The sequence below is a fragment of the Apodemus sylvaticus genome, chromosome X (genome assembly GCF_947179515.1).
Source record: "Apodemus sylvaticus chromosome X, mApoSyl1.1, whole genome shotgun sequence".
In the NCBI taxonomy this organism is placed as follows: Eukaryota; Metazoa; Chordata; class Mammalia; order Rodentia; family Muridae; genus Apodemus; species Apodemus sylvaticus.
In genome coordinates, this window is record NC_067495.1 from 133,577,023 (window position 1) to 133,588,706 (window position 11,684).

Sequence of the window (11,684 nt, forward strand, 5' to 3'; positions counted from 1 at the left end):
ATTGGCAAGTTCTGCACAGGACTTCCTCCAGAAGCCTTCACTGCTAAGAAGTAGCTCCTAAAGCCAGGTGACAGTGGTACACACCTTTAGTCCCAGCAATTGGGAGGCAGAGGCAGGCGGATTTCTGAGTTTGAAGCTAGCCTGCTCTACAGAGTGAGTTCCAGGACAGCCAGGGTTATACAGAGAAACCCTGTCTCAAGAAGAAGAAGGAGGAGGAGGAGGAGGAGGAGGAGGAGGAGGAGGAGGAGGAGGAGGAGGAGGAGGAGGAGGGGAGGAGGAGGAGGAGGAGGAGGAGGAGGAGGCCCCTAGACAACTAGAAACAATGGCTAAGTCTGGAAACTTCCAGCCATAAGTTAAGTACTGGAGTGAATTAGAAGCATGGTAACTATTGTTCACAGCAAAGAATGTTAAAATTGACTGAAAACGTGGATCTCATGTGTTCTCACCACACACAAAATAACTGTAAGTAACATCAGGCTGAGGCTATGCAACCAGTTGGGGTCTGCTAATTATTTCACAGTGTGTGTGTGTGTGTGTGTGTGTGTGTAACTCCAAATGCCACAAGGAAATGGTAAGTACTTACAAGGTCAAGCAGGCCTCAGTAAAGCTGTGAGGAGATGCATAGTTAAAAGGTCTGGAGCTACCCATGAGTAGTAGTAGCCTACTCATTTACATCACTAAGTTCCAAATCTATCCTCTAATATTTTATCACTAACTTCAAAATATGGCCAGCATTGAAACAGACCTCCATCCAGGACCACTACATTATGTGCCTTTGCTGCATACACAATGTGAAAACAGCAATCTGCCTGGTGGGGTGGGGCTCATTCTTCCATCTTCTTTGAAATCTCTCTATTCAGATATGTTATCATTTATTATAGGAAATGATATACATGAATAAGAGAATGATTAACTTTATGATAGACTGACCAGACATTATTGGCTACATTTACTGATGAATACCTAATAAACAATAGCATGAATTTTACAAATGTTGCCCTTTCATCTCTTCAGTACCCAAAGTCCATGTCAAATATCGAAGAGCCACTGAATGGAGCCAAAAGAAGAAACAATTCTAGTGCTAAAATATTGCCAAGATATTAAGCATTATATACTCTGAAATATAAACCATACCTTCAGTCACACTGCACATAGAGAAGCAAATTCTGTTCTAAATGTATTTTTCCTTACATGAGTAACACAACCAAATAAAAATCTGGACTCACAGCACAACTGAGTGGTTATCATAGATTTATCGGGACAGCATTCACCTATAGCATAAGAAAGCAAGCACTTAAAATAAGACCAAAGCCAGGCAGTGGTGGCACACGCCTGTAATCCCAGCACTTGGGAGGCAGAGGCAGGCGGATTTCTGAGTTCAAGGCCAGCCTGGTCTACAGAGTGAGTTCCAGGACAGCCAGGGCTATACAGAGAAACTCTGTCTCGAAAAAACAAAAAGTAATTAAACAGACAACAATCCTTGTGCTTCTCTTGTTGGATGGAATTAAGGCAGGTGGTGGCACGTGCCTCTGATCTCAGCACTCTGGGAGGCAGAGGCAGGTGGCAGAAGCAGGGAGGGTCTCTGTGAGTTCCATGACACCCTGGTCCTGGTCCTAGAGAGTTCCAGGACAGACAGGACAATGCAGAGAGAATCTGTCTTGAAAAGCCAAAAAACAAACAAAAAGGGAAAAGAAAAAAATCTCAAGCTCTGAATCCCTTGGTCAGGTATGTTTCACATATAAACAACTGAGCACAAACTAGAATTCATATGACTTAAAGCATATACACCATCCACTCCAGCAGTGGACTGAGCCTCCGATGGCTGATTGCACCTATCTTGCCTAAATGTCCACTTTCTGCCAAAGTGAGAATGCTAACATGTGTTTCCTATTGTCCCAGGCACAGCAGAAGACTGACTGGCTGCCCTTCTTGTCTTCAGACATAAAGCCCATGGAAAGCAAGGGTCAAATGCTTGCACACACTGGGATGCTTCCTTCTTTGTCTTTATATGGTTGGACTTGGGATTGTAGGAGCCAGTTGGCAATTCAGTTCAACAGGACTTAGTAGATATAGTTGGCTCAAACTTGGGGTGTCTGACCCTGAGCAGTTTTAGGCATGTATTATACACAGCACAATTTGATGGAAATTATCCTGCAGATTAAAACTCAATCCCATGTGCACAATAACGTTTAAGACATGACTACATTGGAACTCTTTGGACAGGACCTGTTACATCTTTCTTTTTTTTTTTTTTTTCTCTTTTTTTTTCTCTTTTTTTTTTATTCGATATATTTTTTATTTACATTTCAAATGATTTCCCCACTCCCAAAGAGTCCCGTAAGCCCCCTTCTCTCCCCCTGTCCTCCCACCCAACCCTTCCCACTTCCCCGTTCTGGTTTTGCTGAATACTGCTTCATTGAGTCTTTCCAGAACAAGGGGCCACTCTTCCTTTCTTCTTGTACCTCATTTGATGTGTGTATTATGTTTTGGGTAATCTAGGTTTCTAGGTTAATATCCACTTATTAGTGAGTGCATACCATGATTCACCTTTTGAGTCTGGGTTACCTCACTCAGTATGATGTTCTCTAGCTCCATCCATTTACCTAAGAATTTCATGAATTCGTTGTTTCTAATGGCTGAATAGTACTCCATTGTGTAGATATACCACATTTTTTGCATCCACTCTTCTGTTGAGGGATACCTGGGTTCTTTCCAACACCTGGCGATTATAAATAGGGCTGCTATGAACATAGTAGAGCATGTATCCTTATTACATGGTAGGGAATCCTCTGGGTATATGCCCAGGAGTGGTATAGCAGGATCTTCTGGAAGTGAAGTGCCCAGTTTTCGGAGGAACCGCCAGACTGATTTCCAGAGTGGTTGTACCAATTTGCACCCCCACCAGCAGTGGAGGAGTGTTCCTCTTTCTCCACACCCTCTCCAACACCTGCTATCTCCTGAATTTTTAATCTTAGCCATTCTGACTGGTGTAAGGTGAAATCTCAGGGTTGTTTTGATTTGCATTTCCTTAATGACTAATGATGTTGAGCATTTTTTAAGATGCTTCTCCACCATCCGAAGTTCTTCAGGTGAGAATTCTTTGTTTAACTCTGTACCCCATTTTTTAATAGGGTTGTTTGGTTTTCTGGAATCTAACTTCTTGAGTTCTTTATATATATTGGATATTAGCCCTCTATCTGATGTAGGATTGGTGAAGATCTTTTCCCAATTTGTTGGTTGCCGATTTGTCCTCTTGATGGTGTCCTTTGCCTTACAGAAACTTTGTAATTTTATGAGGTCCCATTTGTCAATTCTTGCTCTTAGAGCATACGCTATTGGTGTTCTGTTTAGAAACTTTCTCCCTGTTCCGATGTCCTCAAGGGTCTTCCCCAGTTTCTTTTCTATTAGCTTCAGAGTGTCTGGCTTTATGTGGAGGTCCTTGATCCATTTGGATTTGAGCTTAGTACAAGGAGACAAGGATGGATCAATTCGCATTCTTCTGCATGCTGACCTCCAGTTGAACCAGCACCATTTGTTGAAAAGGCTATCTTTTTTCCATTGGATGTTTTCAGCCTCTTTGTCGAGGATCAAGTGGCCATAGGTGTGTGGGTTCATTTCTGGATCTTCAATCCTGTTCCATTGATCCTCCTGCCTGTCACTGTACCAATACCATGCAGTTTTTAACACTATTGCTCTGTAGTATTGCTTGAGGTCAGGGATACTGATTCCCCCAGAATTTCTTTTGTTGCTGAGAATAGTTTTAGCTATCCTGGGTTTTTTGTTATTCCAGATGAATTTGATAATTGCTCTTTCTAACTCTGTGAAGAATTGAGTTGGGATTTTGATGGGTATTGCATTGAATCTGTAGATTACTTTTGGCAAAATGGCCATTTTAACTATATTGATTCTACCGATCCATGAGCATGGGAGGTTTTCCCATTTTTTGAGGTCTTCTTCCATTTCCTTCTTCAGAGTCTTGAAGTTCTTGTCATACAGATCTTTCACATGTTTGGTAAGAGTCACCCCAAGATACTTTATACTATTTGTGGCTATTGTGAAGGGGGTCATTTTCCTAATTTCTTTCTCAGCCTGCTTATCCTTTGAGTATAGGAAGGCCACTGATTTGCTTGAGTTGATTTTATAACCTGCCACTTTGCTGAAGTTGTTTATCAGCTGTAGGAGCTCTCTAGTGGAGTTTTTTGGGTCACTTAGGTAGACTATCATGTCGTCTGCAAATAATGATAGTTTGACTTCTTCCTTTCCAATTTGTATCCCTTTGACCTCCTTATGTTGTCGAATTGCCCGAGCTAGTACCTCAAGTACAATATTGAAAAGATAAGGAGAAAGGGGGCAGCCCTGTCTAGTCCCTGATTTTAGTGGGATTGCTTCAAGTTTCTCTCCATTTACTTTGATGCTGGCTACTGGTTTGCTGTATATTGCTTTTACTATGTTTAGGTATGGGCCTTGAATTCCTGTTCTCTCTAAGACTTTAAGCATGAAAGGATGCTGAATTTTGTCAAATGCTTTTTCAGCATCCAATGAAATGACCATGTGGTTTTGTTCTTTGAGTTTGTTTATGTAGTGGATTGCATTGATGGATTTCCGTATATTGAACCAACCCCGCATTCCCGGGATAAAGCCTACTTGATCATGGTGGATGATCGTTTTAATGTGTTCTTGGATTCGGTTGGCAAGAATTTTATTGAGTATTTTTGCATCGATGTTCATAAGGGAAATTGGTCTGAAGTTCTCTTTCTTTGTTGGATCTTTGTGTGGTTTTGGTATCAGAGTAATTGTGGCTTCGTAGAAGGAATTGGGTAGTGTTCCTTCTGTTTCTATTTTGTGGAATAATTTGAAGAGTATTGGTGTTAACTCTTCTTTGAAGGTCTGATAGAATTCTGCAGTGAAACCATCTGGTCCTGTGCTTTTTTTGGCTGGAAGGCTTTCTATGACTCCTTCAATTTCTTTAGGCATTATGGGACTGTTTAGATGATCTATTTGGTCCTGATTTAATTTTGGTATTTGGTATCTGTCAAGGAAATTGTCCATTTCCTCCAGATTCTCCAGTTGTGTTGAGTACAGGCTCTTGTAGTAGGATCTGATGATTTTTTGGATTTCCTCAGTTTCTGTTGTTATATCTCCCTTTTCATTTCTAAGTTTGTTAATTTGTATACTTTCTCTGTGCCCTTTGGTCAGTCTGGCTAGGGGTTTATCTATCTTGTTGATTTTCTCAAAGAACCAGCTCCTGGTTTTGTTGATTTTTTGTATGGTTCTCTTTGTTTCTACTTGATTGATTTCAGCCCTGAGTTTGATGATTTCCTGCCTTCTACTCCTCCTGGGTGAAATAGCTTCTTTTTGTTCCAGGGCTTTCAGGTGTGTCATTAAGCTGGTAATGTAAGCTCTCTCCATTTTCTTTTTGGAGGCACTCGGGGCTATGAGTTTTCCTCTTAGCACTGCTTTCATTGTGTCCCATAGATTTGGGTATGTTGTGTTTTCATTTTCATTGTGTTCTAAAAAGTCTTTAATTTCTTTCTTTATTTCTTCCTTGACCAATGTATCATTGAGTAGAATATTATTCAGTTTCCACGTATATGTGGGTTTTCTGTTGTTTTTGTTGCTATTGAAGACCACTTTTACTCCATAGTGATCTGATAGGAGACATGGGATTAGTTCGATCTTCTTATATTTGTTGAGGTCTGTCTTGTGACCAATTATATGGTCGATTTTGGAGAAGGTACCATGAGGTGCTGAGAAAAAGGTATATTCTTTTGCTTTAGGATAGAATGTTCTATATATATCTGTTAAATCTAATTGGTCCAAAGCTTCAATTAATTTCATTATGCCCTGTTTAGTTTCTGTTTTCCTGATCGGTCCATTGAGGAAAGTGCAGTGTTGAAGTCACCCACAATTATTGTGTTAGGTGCAATGTGTGCTTTGAGCTTTAATAAAGTTTCTTTTACGAATGAGGGTGCCCTTGCATTTGGAGCATAGATGTTCAGGATTGAGAGTTCTTCTTGTTGTATTTTTCCTTTGACCAGCAAGAAGTGTCCCTCTGGGTCTCTTTTGATGACTTTGGGTTGAAAGTCAATTTTATCTGATATTAAAATGGCTACTCCAGCTTGTTTCCTGAGACCATTTGCTTGTAAAATTGTCTTCCAGCCTTTTACTCTAAGGTAGTGTTTGTCTTTGACCCTTAGGTGTGTTTCCTGTAAGCAGCAAAATGTAGGGTCCTGTTTACGTATCCAGTCAGTTAGTCTATGTCTTTTTATTGGGGCATTGAGTCCATTGATGTTAAGAGATATTAAGGAATAGTGATTGTTACTTCCTGTCATTTTTGACGTTATTTTTTAAATTTGATTGCTTAACTTCTTTTGGGTTTGATGAAAGGTTACTTTCTTGCTTTTTCCAGGGTGAAGTTTCCCTCCTTGTATTGGTGTTTTCCTCCTATTATCCTTTGTAGGGCTGGGTTTGTGGATAGATATTGGGTAAACTTGGTTTTGTCATGAAATATCTTAGTTTCTCCATCTATGGTGATTGAGAGTTTTGCTGGATATAGTAGTTTTGGTTGGCATTTGTGTTCTCTTAGAGTCTGCATGAGATCTGCCCAGGACCTTCTAGCCTTCATAGTCTCAGGTGAAAAGTCTGCTGTGATTCTGATAGGTCTTCCTTTATATGTTACTTGGACTTTTTCTCTTACTTCCTTTAATATTCTTTCTTTGTTTAGTACATTTGGTGTTTTGATTATTATGTGACGGGAAGTATTTCTGTTCTGGTCCAGTCTGTTTGGAGTTCTGTAGGCTTCTTGTATATTCAGGGGCATCTCTCTCTTTAGGTTAGGGAAGTTTTCTTCCATAATTTTATTGAAGATATTTGCTGGCCCTTTAAGCTGTAAATCTTCACTCTCATCTATGCCTATTATCCTTAAGTTTGGTCTTCTCATTGTGTCCTGGATTTCCTGGATATTTTGGGTTACAAGCTTTTTGCTTTTTGCATTTTCTTTAACTGTTGAGTCCATGGTTTCTATGGTATCTTCAGCGTCTGAGATTCTTTCTTCTATCTCTTGTATTCTGTTGTTGATATTTGCATCTATGTCCACTGATTTCTTCCCAAGGCTTTCTATCTCCAAAGTTGTCTCCCTTTGAGTTTTCTTAGTTGTTTCTACTTCTGATTTTAGATCCTGGATTGTTTTGCTTAGCTCCTTCACTTGCTTGTTTGTGCTTTCCTGTAATTCTTTAAGAGATTTTTGTGTTTCCTCTTTCATGACCGCAGCCTGTTGACCAAAGTTCTCCTGTATTTCTTTAAGTGTTTTTTGTGTTTCCTCCTTATTGGCTTTTGTATTCTCCTGGATTTCTTTCAATGATTTTTGTGTTTCCCTTGCAAGGGCTTCTAACTTTTGATCCATTTTCTCCTGAAATTCTTTAAGTATGTCCTTCATGTGTTCCTGTACCAGCATCATGACCAGTGATTTTAAATCGAAATCTTGTTTTACTGGTGTGGTGGGGTATCCAGGACATGCTGGTAAAGGAGAATTGGGTTCAGATGTTGCCATATTGCCTTGATTTCTGTTAGTGACGTTCCTGCGTCTGCCTTTTGCCATCTAGTTCTTACTGGTGTTAGTTGGTGTTGTCAATGCTGGACTCACCAGTGCAAGCTGCCCCTTCCCAGGTGGCCTCTGGTGCACAGCTTACCTCCTGCACTGCCTGGAGACAGGGTGTTGTTGTCCAGGCTGTTTAGACCCCAAAGCAGACACCTGAAGGCTCCTGCTGGGGCCCGCTGGATTCACTGGAGCACACCAACTTCTCCCTGCTGGCCGCCTGGAAGCCCCACCTGCCTCTTTCAGGACTTAGGAGATGTGGTGTTGCCGCTCAGGCTGATCTGGATCCGGAAGCGTAGAGGCTACTGCCAGAGGCCTCAGGACCGAAATCTAGGCTCTCTCCCGCTGGCCGCCCGGAAGCACCACCTGCCTCCTTCAGGACCTGGAGATGTGGCACTGCTGCTCAGGCCGATCTGGATCCGGAAGAGGAGAAGTCGGAGGGCTACCACCAGAGGCCTCAGGACAGAAGCCCAAGCTGGAACGAGCTGTGCTGTGAGCTCCCAGACTGCCTCTGGGCGCACACCGGGTCCCCCGCACCTCCTGGAGACCGAGCGCTGCGGCCCAGGCTGTTCAGATCCCAAAGCAGGTGCCTGAAGGCTCCCGCTGGGGCCTGCTGGATTCACCGGAGCACACTGACCTCTCCCGCTGGCCGCCCGGAAGCACCACCTGCCCCCTTCAGGACCTGGAGATGTGGCACTGCTCCTCAGGCCGATCTGGATCCGGAAGTGGAGTGGTCGGAGGGCTACCACCAGAGGCCTCAGGACCGAAGCCCAAGCTGGAACGAGCTGTGCTGTGAGCTCCCAGACTGCCTCTGGGCGCACACCAGGTCCCCCGCACCTCCTGGAGACCGAGCTCTGCGGCCCAGGCTGTTCAGAACCCAAAGCAGGCGCCTGAAGGCTCCTGCTGGGGCCCGCTGGATTCACCGGAGCACACTGACCTCTCCCGCTGGCTGCCCGGGAGCACCACCTGCCTCCTTCCGGACCTGGAGATGTGGCACTGCTGCTCAGGCTGATCTGGATCCGGAAGAGGAGAAGTCGGAGGGCTACCACCAGAGGCCTCAGGACAGAAGCCCAAGCTGGAACGAGCTGTGCTGTGAGCTCCCAGACTGCCTCTGGGCGCACACCGGGTCCCCCGCACCTCCTGGAGACCGAGCGCTGCGGCCCAGGCTCCTGTTACATCTTTCATAAAGGTGGGTTCTATAGATTGAAAACGTGATGCCTTCCATACAAAGATGGCTTCTATAGATTGACAAACAAATGATAAAGGTTTAGGAAGAGGATATAGTGTGCTCTCATGAATGACAGGTTAGGCATCCTCTTTTAAGGGGCAACTCTGTGTGCTTAACATTCCTGGCTCCCCCTAGCACTTATCTGGGAGCACAAGGATCTCCATGCACACCTGTAAGTAGCAATGTCCCTAGAAAGTCCATTCTAGATGGTGACAATGGTTCCTACCCCCACCCCCCAAGTCATCAGGTCTCCCTGAGTGCCAATGTATTTTGAGTGGTAGACAAGAAGATAAAATGAAATACCTTGAAAGCGAGTCTGTTCCCTTTCCTGGCGGTCTCTTCTACTTGTCCATTTCCTGAAGAAGGCTAAAATCTGATTCTGAAGCCTGAACATACTGCCAGCACTATGGGTCCTCTTAGGTCTGCAGGCCGTCAGGAAGCAGGTGAGTTCTTGGGACTGAATGCTAAGTTTCAGTTTTGAGCTTATGAAGCCGTGCTGCTCTCAATGCACTCAATCAATAAAATATACTAAATAGGGAAACATGGCTCCTCCCACCCATTGTGTACTACCCAATAGGAAAGGCTCGGATAAAACACTTGGGAGCTGATGCTCTGGGGGGTACTCACCTCACCATGCTGGAGGTGGAGGATGGGAGACAAAATGATGTGGGAAATATAGAGACAGAAATTTTAAGCAGCCAGGTTGATGTAGGACCTCAAAGAGCACTGTAAGCTTTTGGCTTTTACTATACATGTTAGCTGAAGTCCCTGAAGAGATTGGAAACCTAGAAGGATAGTCTCTAGATACTATATTCTTTAAAGATCTTTATGAAAATCTCCTTCTCACGATGAAATGATAAGAGATCCCTATATCTGGAGATATGTTTATGTTATTCTTCGGCTCTGCTCCATAGGAATTGTACATACATTTTGTTAACGTTGACGTGGTTGTTGGTGCACCTTTGCAATCCTTGCTAATAGAGGGAAATTGCGACCATGGCCTTGGTAGTGCAACCATCCTAGCGGGAATATGGATACTTTAAAGAGACCCCTCTTTGGATATCACACTATTGAAATATGATGGGCCCTGAGAAACTGAAATGTCTTCAGTAGGCCTGGTCCATGGTGTCAGACACAGAGGGTATTGGTCTCCTGGAAAGAGTTTCCACATCTTTCTGACAAATTGTCAGATCACTTTGCAGGAAACAGAGATGTGGGATAATACCTTGACCAGGGCTGTTTGTTTATATATGCCTCAGGCCCTCAACTCAAACCTGAACCTCTGTCAAACCCCAGAAAATGGCCTTGGTTTTGGGGGAGAAGATGGCCACTGGCTGCCTTTTGTCTTCTCTGTGTGGCAGCAAAAGTCCTTTCATCCAGCTTGTCAGTAGAGTTTGTTTATTTATATAGTTGGCCTACAGAGAATGGATGGCCAAAGCGAAGTGCCAGCCTCTAATCTTAATAAGTCCACTCATAGTAAGAAAGGAAATATCTTTAAGAGAGGCTTCTGTCCCTCCCTTCAGGGTCCTTGTCCCTCCCTCCAACTATCAGGCCATTGAAACAATGCACTTCAAAGAATGTAAAGGGGCAGGTGACTATTTCCAGGCCTTTCTTCCTTCTGTCCCGTCTGTAGATTCTAACAGCACTGCAGAAGAGGGAACAGCTTACAAGTCTTTCTTCCCTCCCCACTCCCAGGTGTGCCAAACCATAAATCATCTTCCTTTATCAATTTGTCTGATCCTTTTGAAAATTCATGAAAAATGAGAACAGGAGGAGCACCTGTGCCATCACCTTCCTCCCAAATGCCCATGTGGATGTGTAATAGTCACACACACACACACACACACACATGCGCGCGCGCAAGACAGAGAGAGAGAGACAGACAGAGCGAGACAGAGACAGAGCGAGACAGAGAGACAGAGGCAGAAAGACTCAGGAAGACCGAGAGAGAGAGACAGAGAGAGAGAGACAGAGACAGAGACAGACAGAGACAGAGAGACAGAGACACAGACAGAGATAGGGGAACTGTTGCTGTTTCAGATTCCTTATTCGGGCGGGCCCAGCAAAATGAAAGCCATGCTTGACCTCATTTTGCATTTCCCCTCCTCATCTTTGCTTCAACCTGTTTGTTTACCTTTTCCTGTAGAAGTGTTAAACACTTAGTGTCTGTGCAGAAACACCGCCATACCCAACTTTAACTCTTTAGTGCCTGAAGGCACAGAGACAAGTCATTGTCCTAAGCTGTCAGTCAAGTCCAGAGCAAAAACCTAAATCATATTCACACACACACATACACACTATATAATGTAAAGTCTCAAGAAATTGTTTGCCTCCTGAAACTGTTAATGCATTATTTAACCAGAGGGCATCAATCTGCTAGCCGCCAGATGCTAGGTTCCTGGGTGAAACCGCTCCATCCCAGCTAGTTGTAAGTACTTCAGAACAATATGATCCCAGAAAGGATATAACATGACAGGTGCAGTGGTATGGATTTGTGATTCCATCACCGTGGAAACAGGAATAAAGGTGCCTAGAGCCTGGCGGCCTAACATAATCAGTGAGCTCCAGGTCAAAGAGGGATCCTGCCTCACAAAGCAAGACAGATAGATGGCTCAGGAACACTAAGGGTTATCCTCTGGCCTCCACAGGTGCACACATATACACTTCATACACAATAACATACACACAAGGAATCAAAGAGATCTCAAAACAATGTAGATACTAACAGCTATACATGTTTATCTAAGTCATTTTCCATTTTCCTTTGATTCTAAAAAATCTTGTAATGTGCCCTGTGGTTTCCTCAATGACCCTAGGATTACAGGTCAGTGCTGCCATACCCAACTTTTTGTTGTTGTTGTT